At 30.2% G+C, this 7,866-nt stretch overlaps 1 pseudogene; it reads right to left on the bottom strand.

Moving 5' to 3' along the window:
• Positions 1-5,851: 5,851 nt before the first annotated feature.
• On the bottom strand, positions 5,852-5,970 carry LOC112480361 (annotated as a pseudogene).
• Positions 5,971-7,866: the final 1,896 nt, after the last annotated feature.

Raw genomic sequence — 7,866 nt, forward strand, 5'->3', positions numbered from 1 at the left:
TGTACAATTGCATTGAAACTATAAAATACCTAGGAATCAAATTAACCAAGGAGGTAAAAGACCTGTTCTGAGAAAATTATATCATTGAAAAAAAGAAATTAAAGAAGATATAAATAAATGGAAGCATACACCATGTTCATGGGTAGGAAGAATCAACATCATTAAAATGGTCATATTACCCAAAGCAATCTATAGGTTCAATGCAATCCCTATCAAAATACTAATGACAGTTTTCGGAGAGATAGAACAAATAATCCTAACATTTATATGGAACCATAAAAGACTCCGAATAGCCACGGTAATCTTGAGAAAGGAGAATAAAGTTGGAGGTATCACACCAGCTGATATCAAACTATACTACAAGTCTACAGTAATCAAAAGAGCATGGTACTGGCATAAAAACAGAAACATTGATCATTGGAACAGAATAGAGAGCCTGGAAATAAATCCATGCCTATACACTCACTTAATATATGACAAAGAAGGTAACAATATATAGTGGGGTAAAGATAGTCTCTTCAATAAATGATGTTGGGAAAATTGGACAAATACATGCAAAAAAAAAAAGAAAGAAAGAAACTGGACCACCTTCTTACACACTTACACACCGTATACAAGAATAGACTCAAAATGGATAAAGACTTAAATGTAAGACCATAACCATACAAATTCTAGAAGAAAATGTAGGCAGTATACTCTCTGATATTACTAACACTAATTTCTTTTTTGGATATATCTCCATAGGCAAGGGAAACAAAAGAAAAAACAAACAATATTTATTCAACATAGTATTGAAGTTCTAGCCAGGGGACTTAAGCAAGAAAAATAAATAAAAACTGTGGAAATTGGAAGAAAGAGTAAAATTATCCCTATTTGTGGATAACATCTTATATGTACAGAGTCCTACAGAATCTGCAAAAAACAAACAAAAAAACCCCAAAACATTAGAGCTGATAAAAGACTTTAACACAATTGCAAAATACAAGATTAATATACAAAAATTAGTTGTATTTCCATACAGTAGTAATAAACTATCCAAAAAGTAAATTAAGGAACAATTTTATTTACAGTAGCATCTAAACGAATAAAGTACTTAGAAAGAAATTTAACCAAGGTAATGTAAAACTTATACACTGAAAACTACAAAATTTTGTTAAAAAAAAAACTAAAGAAGACAAATTAGAAAGACATGGAAAGACTTCACATGTTCATGGGTTGGAAGACAATATTGTTAAGATGACAATACTTCTCAAAGTGATGTACAGATTCAGTGCAATCCCTATCAATATCCCAATGGAATTACTTTTAGAAAGAGAGACTCCCATCCTAAAATGCATACAAAAATTCAAAGAAACTAAAAGAACCAAAAAAATCTTGAAAAATAAGAACAAAATTGAAAACTTACACTTCCCAATTTCACAATCTACTACAAAGCTACAGTAATCAAAACTGGTAGTGACATAGGAGAGTAACAGATGAATAAATAGGATTGGAGGCCTGGAAATAAACCTTCACCTATATGGGTGATTACATTTCATCAAGGATGCCAAGACCATTCAATAAGGAAAAAACAGTCTCTTCAACAAATGATGCAAGGAAAGTTGAATATTAACATGCAAAAAAAAAAAAAGAAGTCAGTCTCTTACCTTAAACCATATACAAAAATTAATTCAAATTGGAATAAACACAAATTTAAGGGCTAAAACTATAGAACTCTTAGAAGAAAACACAGAGAAAAGTTTTATGACCTTGAATTTATCAATGGCTTCTAAAATATGAGACCAAAAGCACAGGCAACAGAAGAAAAAAGAAACTGAATTTTATCAAAATTTAAAACTTCTGTGCATCAAAAGACATTGCAAATAAACAATGCTACTAACTTGTCTACCTAAAAATGGTTAAAATGGTTTATTTTATATTGTGTATATTTTACTAAAGCAAAAATAATTTAAATATTATTTAATTCCACTTGATAATTTTTCTTTTACCCATGGTTATTTAATAATTTTTGCTTAATTGCCAAAATTGAGGATTTTCTTAATATAGTTTTGTTACTGATTTTTAATTTAGTTCTTTTTTGGTAAGAATACAAACTGTATGTTTTCAATCTTCACATATTTATTGAGAATTATTTTATAGCAGAGCATAAATGCTATGTCTTCAAATATTAGACATAGCATTATATAAATGTTATGTAAATGACACCTTGGTGAATGCTGTATTCAAATCTCTACATTTTAACCTGCTTTTTTTTGATAGCTTGTTCTATAATTATTCAAGTTAAAATCTCCATCTGTAATTGTGGATTTTATTATTGTCATCTTTAAACTGTTTCACATATTTTGAAAATTTGTTGTAAGGCTAATCCTTTAATCGTTAATTTTTTTGAAAATTCTCCCTACTTTGATTATGACATGACTCCTTTATATTTGCTAGTACTCCTGTTTTGAATATCACTTTATCTAATATTCACTTAGGCATACCAACTCTTTTATGATAATTTTTTGTATGTCTTATTTTTATCCATCCTTTCGCTTAAATAACCTGGGTCTATAGCTAAAGTATGCTTCTTAGTATGCAGTTGTGTCTTGTTTATTATTTTAAAATCTAGTCTTACAACTTCTAATTTTTAATTGGGATATTCAGACCTTAAATATATAATGTAATTATTGAGGTAATTGGCTTTAAGTACATCCTGTTGTTTTCTGTCTCATATACTATATTTTGCTCTGTTCTTTCTTTGGTGTGATCACTTTTTAATATTTAGTTTTATTTTCTCTCAACTTTTTAGATGCACTTCTTTGTTTTAATTTTTTAAATTGCTACCCTAGAGATTACAATATGTATCCTAATCACAGTTTATCTTTAATCAACATTTTAACTCTATGTTTAAGCTAAGAACATTTAAACAGTGTAATTCCAGTTACTTTCCCCTGTCCTTTCCCTGTGTTAATCTTACCACACATTTTACTTCTGCATATGTTTGTGATGAGTTTTTATCAGGACTTGGTGTTGAGTTTTGTCAAAATCTCTTTATGAGTCTTTTGATATGATTCTATAGATTGTCTACTTTATTTTAATTATATTAATTGTGGTTTAGGTAATAAACCAACTTTGCATTACCGATTATAGAGTTATGGTGTCTTAAATTTTTATTTTTGTTGAATTTAATTTGGTACTATTTTATTAAATACTTTTGCATCTATGCTTATAAGAGATACTGTTAAGCACTTTTCTTCTGATGTTTCTGTCCTGCTTTGATATTAAGGCAATACTGGTCTCTTGAAATATTTTGGTATATACTCTCTCTATTTTTTTGAAAAAAGTTGTGCATGATTGGTATTATAACTGGTTCTTTAAATGTCTGATAAAATTCACTAGTTAAGCCATTTGGGCCTATATTCTTCTTCATGGAAATATATTTAATTATTAATTTTTTTACTTTATGTAGCCTTATTAATTTTTTATTTTTAATATTTTGGTGCCAATTGGTAAGTATGCCTTGTAGGAGTTCATTTCACCTATGCTGTTAAACTTGTTTGTATAATGTTGTTCATACTACCTTAAATTCATTTTTAATTTCTGTTGGATCTATTATGAAGTCCTATCTTTTGTTCCTGATATTGATAACCTGTACCTTCTCTATTTTATATTGGTGATTCCCTTGTTTTATTGTTTTTTATTTCCCATTTCATTACATATTGTTCCAATTGCTATTATTTCTTTTCTTCTATTTCTTTGCTTCTTTTCTAGTTCCTTAAGTTGAAAGATTAGGTAATCGATTTGAGAACTTTTTCATTTCTAGTAAAATATTTAAAGCCATAAATTTCTCCATAAGCATTGCTTTGGCTTTTTTCCATAAAATTTGATTTGTTGTGATTCATTTTCAAGAGATTCAAGCTATTTTCTAATTTCCCTTGTTATTTCTTGGTAGAAATATACAATGTACATGACAGCGAATGGATAGTTATCATAACAAAATAAATAGATATCAGAGAAATAATTCTATATGAAAAAAGTTGTGGAAAAAGCACTAGTTTTGAACATAGTTTTGAACAATATAGTTTCAGTCCTGCCACTTCCATTTTAGAATTAATTCTGTTTGAATTCCCATTTTCTTACCTGTTAATAAAAAAATAAAAATACAATATCTTGTTTTTATAGGATCTTTATCATGATGAATAACAAGGTTATATTTAGAAGGCTTTGAATAAATGGAAATAGTAGAAAATGAAGGAAATTTGCATCACTCTTGTCTTTTCCCATTTTAATTTCTTTATTGTTTGATAATTGGTTAGTTACAAGCGCTCTCTAGAAACTCAAAGAAGAATCCCAGGATTCAAAGCTAAGCCTCAATATTTACAAAGGTAATGAATCTGTCAGCCATGGGAAGTCAAGTGCTCTTACTGTTTGGTATTGCTAACCTCAAACCTAACCTAAAGGGACACCTTTCTTGAGGGATAACAGTTCATTTGTCTTCATGCTAACTCTATCAAGGAATTTTCCTGTGCAGAAAACAGCTGGTTTCACTAAGCTCTGTATGTGCAGTGTTTTTTATGTAGTGCACTGACAGCCAGTAACCGAACCTAATCCGTCAAACTCATTTCACCTAAGACCTCAGGTATAACTCCAATTCTGATCCTTAAGGTAAAGGTGTCACTGAAGTACTTAGTTCCTGACCTTTTGTTTTTGAACACATAGTACTCTAAGGTTTGGGGTAGGGGAAATGTATATTTCTCTTTGTACTGAAAAATATAGTCATAATTTTTGGGCGTTGCATTTAAAAATGTTATTTTTGCCCTATAGTTTTCTTATAAAACCTGCAACATTGCTCAAGAAGCCTTTGACAGAGTTGCTCCTTTGCAATTGGTAGGTTTGCAGTTTAGTAAACTACATGCTTTTATTAATTTTTCATTTAATGGTTGGATCTTTTGGAAATATTTTATTATTCTTAGTAAGATTTTAAAAACATCAGGTATTTTAATTTTGTCTAAGTTTCAGAAATTAATCATAAGAATTTGTATATATAGCATTGATGTATATAAAAAAAATCCTTCTAATTGTGCCATGTATTTTGAAAACATGTATTTTTGTGTAAGACATGTAGGTTAATAATTAATCAATATTATTCTTGCCAGCTATTCGAATTTCTAATTATCGAGAAAGCACTAAAACAGGCATTTGAGAACTATTGCTGCACCACAAAGTGGTTGCCCTTTGCTTTCTCACATGTTTGCTGGACGATATGATGTTTTCTGGGGAACAGATATATTTACAAATATAAAAGACATTCAGTAATGTTTACTTTTTAGACAGGTACTATGAAACAACAAAAGGAATGTTTAAAAAATTATTAAAATCTAAGTTTTATGAATATCAGTAAGTTAGTTGAAGTGATTCCATTGTTAATGGCCCTACTTTAGAAGAGTAAGACTCCTACTATATAACTGACTATTATTTTGTGTGGGGGAGTTAATAACAACTTAGGGATCTTAAGACTTATGGTCGATGTCTTTTAAAAAAAAAATAGCATTATATTACAACAGAATCTTTACTTACATTTGTTTTACTTTTAACGCTCAAAACCACATGATGGGCCAACTTTGACATTCAAATTTATTCTCTAATACTGCTTTAAAGCAAATGAGAAGAGCAAACATTCTCAGATTCAAACAATTTTTAGAAATTTTCTTTTTTATAAAACATGTTTGTAACTAAGTGTAACTCATGTTACAAAATGCTATCTACTTAAATTTCTTGGAATTTTTTTTGTTCCTCCTAATCTTTTTTATTGCATGCTAGATTATTTATTTTTGTAAATAAATACAAAATAATCTTTTTTTTTTTTTTTTGCCTACAGCACCTGGTCTTCCTAGGTGGTCTCTCATCCAAGTACTAACCAGTCCCGACCCTGCTTAGCTTCCGAGATTAGACAAGATTGGGCACATTCAGGGTGGAAAGGCCGTAGATAAATTTCTTGGAATTATAGAGGAAACAAGATATTTTATTTAAGGTTTATGGAAGAATATTATTTCTTGATGATACTTCAATTTCTAAAAAAATGAATTTCTTATGGGTGTCAAAACTTTAGCATAACGATTATAAGAATAGAAGTAACTCTTCAAAAAGTAATATTTGACTATAGATATAACTTTCCAACAAATTATTTTTAAGCAATTACTTCCGTAATCAAACTTTAGCTAGAATTTATTTTAATATCTTTGATACCAGTTGGAGATAACTGTTTGCAGAACACCAGATTTGTACATTCTTACCATATTGGTATGTCAAAATTTAAGTGTCCCATTTAAAGTAGGGCTTAAAGATAATGAAAATATATACATGTTTTCTCCAATATATGGGTCAATTTGAAAAATAGTAGAGATTTAAGTAAAGACCCACTGTGTAATTAAATACATGAGATTAAAGCAAAAAAATCTTTGAACATAATCAGTTACATTTGGGTCCAAAAAGATGGTGATAGTTATAATTTGGCCTTATAAGGAAGATGGAAAAAGTTATTACTATTTTAAATCACTTAGAAATATTCCACCAAATCGTGGCTTCAGTTCTATTTTTTTTTTTTTTAAATCAAATAATGTTCTAATTCCATCTCCACAATGATTGTGCTCCCACACTGTCTTGGACAACTCCATCTTCTTGTGCTGATCTCTGCATCACAAGAGAATAAACGCACCTGCCTCCCTAAACAAATAAACTCTGGCTTTGGCTTCTTGATAGCTCCTCAAGGGATTTCAAAAATAAACAATTCAGTCAACTAATTGGTTCTTATTTATTATGATAAAATATCAGTTTAAATGATATTTTACTGATGAATCAAATGTTATTTTGACTAAACAAACCCAATTTTTTGGCATCATGTTCAATTCAGCCTCAGATTTTCTTACTTAAATATAAATCTATACCTTTAAACTCTTCCTCAGGACACTAGTTTTCTAACTGAAAGATTTCAGATTTTTTTCACTGAGGTTTTGCCTGGCTAGGGATTATCTTAGCTTTCACTCCCAATCAGAATTAAACTGACTAACTGATCTTTCAAGATATTTTAAAGGCAGTGGAGAAAGACCTTGTTGGCCCAAAATATCCTGTTTACCATTAACTCTGATCCCTATGTTTCTCATTCATGAATTCCTTCTTTGTGGATCAAAGCCATGCTTCTCTGAGAATGACTTATTATCCAGTATCTATCTGTAATATCAATAAACATGTGTTGAGAGACTTTTTTTCTTCTTTTTTGTAGCCAACAGAGAGAGCTGGGAAACAAAGAAGAATAACACTGTTTCTGCCTTCATAGAGTTCACAGGAAGAAACCCTCATTCTATTTCTATAGTAAATAAACACAGAGGATATCTACTTAGTACAACCTGGGGCTGGACGTTGCATTAGGGAAGACTATGGAAGGTGTGAGCCATGATAACTTGGCTCTTAAAGAATGAGGAAAATCTAGCCTAGTCTTGAGGGGTTTGTGTGTGTGCGTACATGTGCATGTGCATGTGTGTATGTGTTGGGATTGTGGGCAATGAAGCTGGAGTGGGTGGATGGTAAGGGATGAAAGGTACTCCAGCCAAATTTATGTAACTCATAATAGCATGCTTTAAAAAGGCATGAAGTAATATTGTATCTGAAAGATTGAAATAAAAAGTCATTTAGTTCTAAGAAGAAATGCCTGAGAAAAGAAACTAAAGAAGTAGATGGATGAGGGTACAGCAGGCTTACTATTCCATCCTAAGGATTGTGGCCTTTCTCCCATAGTTAGTAGACTAACAGTAAAGCAGTATAATGACAAGGTTAGATATGTATTTCAGGTCCACTATTTTAGCAAAAATTTAGAGGAATGTAGAGGAA

Source organism: Pteropus alecto, unplaced genomic scaffold (assembly GCF_000325575.1).
Source record: "Pteropus alecto unplaced genomic scaffold, ASM32557v1 scaffold103, whole genome shotgun sequence".
In the NCBI taxonomy this organism is placed as follows: domain Eukaryota; kingdom Metazoa; phylum Chordata; class Mammalia; order Chiroptera; family Pteropodidae; genus Pteropus; species Pteropus alecto.